The following is a 980-nucleotide window of genomic DNA, read 5'->3' as shown; positions in this document are numbered from 1 at the left end:
GGAAAAGACCCTGATGCTGGGAAAGATTGAAGGCAGGAGGAGAAGGGGACAACAGAGGATGAGGTGGTTAGATGGCATCACTGACTCAATGGACTTCACTGACTCGGTGAGTTGGTGATGGACAGGGAGGACTGGCATGCTGCAGTCCATGGGATCGCAAACAGTCAGACACGACTGAACTGTACTGAACTGACCCTCTAAATTGTTCGGAGGAGGGAATACCTGGGTTCAGACCAAAACTTTGGATTCATTGACTCTGCAATTTGTGCCACAACATGATAGATATAAGCCGTATATCATACCCTAAGAATAGACAGCAATAGCACTCAGTCAGGCATGGAACAGCACTAAACTAAGATCTAGAATGAGTGGAGAACGAAAAGATGTGAAACGAGGGCAGAGGTTGAGCACTAGAGTGTCATCAATGAGGAATGAGATTATAGAAAACAGAGAAAATCGCCACAGTGTGAATACGGGAGTAACCAGGATGGAAATGAAACTGCAAGAACAAAGAAAGTGAGAGGTAGAATGAAGACAAGCAGAAAATTATATACAGTTCTTTTGTCAAGATACAGAGCAAAATTCACTTTTCCCCTCCACTAGAAAGTCCGACGAGGATGGGATTCGAACCCACGCGTGCAGAGCACAATGGATTAGCAGTCCATCGCCTTAACCACTCGGCCACCTCGTCTCGCAGGAAACTGCAGCGTCTGGAAACTTTTAAAATGTATTACTGGTTGGAAAGCCTTTATAGTTCCATGTTTGTGCCCAGTACCATTCTTCAAACTGCAGTCTTTTTCAGAGACTTTACACAAAGAACTGATTCTTTACTCCTTCCTTGGGGAACCTTTCACACTTTGATAGTCTTTTAACCTGCTGTGACTCCAGCTTTAATTCTCATTCTTCTTCAGTACTCACATTGCATCGCAGTCACGGTGACGTTTTCTCTATTTTCTGTAATCTGATTCTCCTGCGTTTTT

General features: G+C 44.0%; 1 non-coding gene across 1 annotated transcript; it reads right to left on the bottom strand.

Moving 5' to 3' along the window:
- Window positions 1-609: 609 nt before the first annotated feature.
- On the bottom strand, window positions 610-691 carry TRNAS-GCU. Its single transcript has one exon. It is a non-coding gene; the product is annotated as a tRNA-Ser (tRNA).
- Window positions 692-980: the final 289 nt, after the last annotated feature.

This window comes from Bison bison, unplaced genomic scaffold, assembly GCF_000754665.1.
Source record: "Bison bison bison isolate TAMUID 2011002044 unplaced genomic scaffold, Bison_UMD1.0 scf7180017857286, whole genome shotgun sequence".
Lineage (NCBI taxonomy): Eukaryota > Metazoa > Chordata > Mammalia > Artiodactyla > Bovidae > Bison > Bison bison.
Note: the sequence above shows the minus strand (reverse complement) of the source record. Positions and strands in the feature narration are given on the sequence as shown.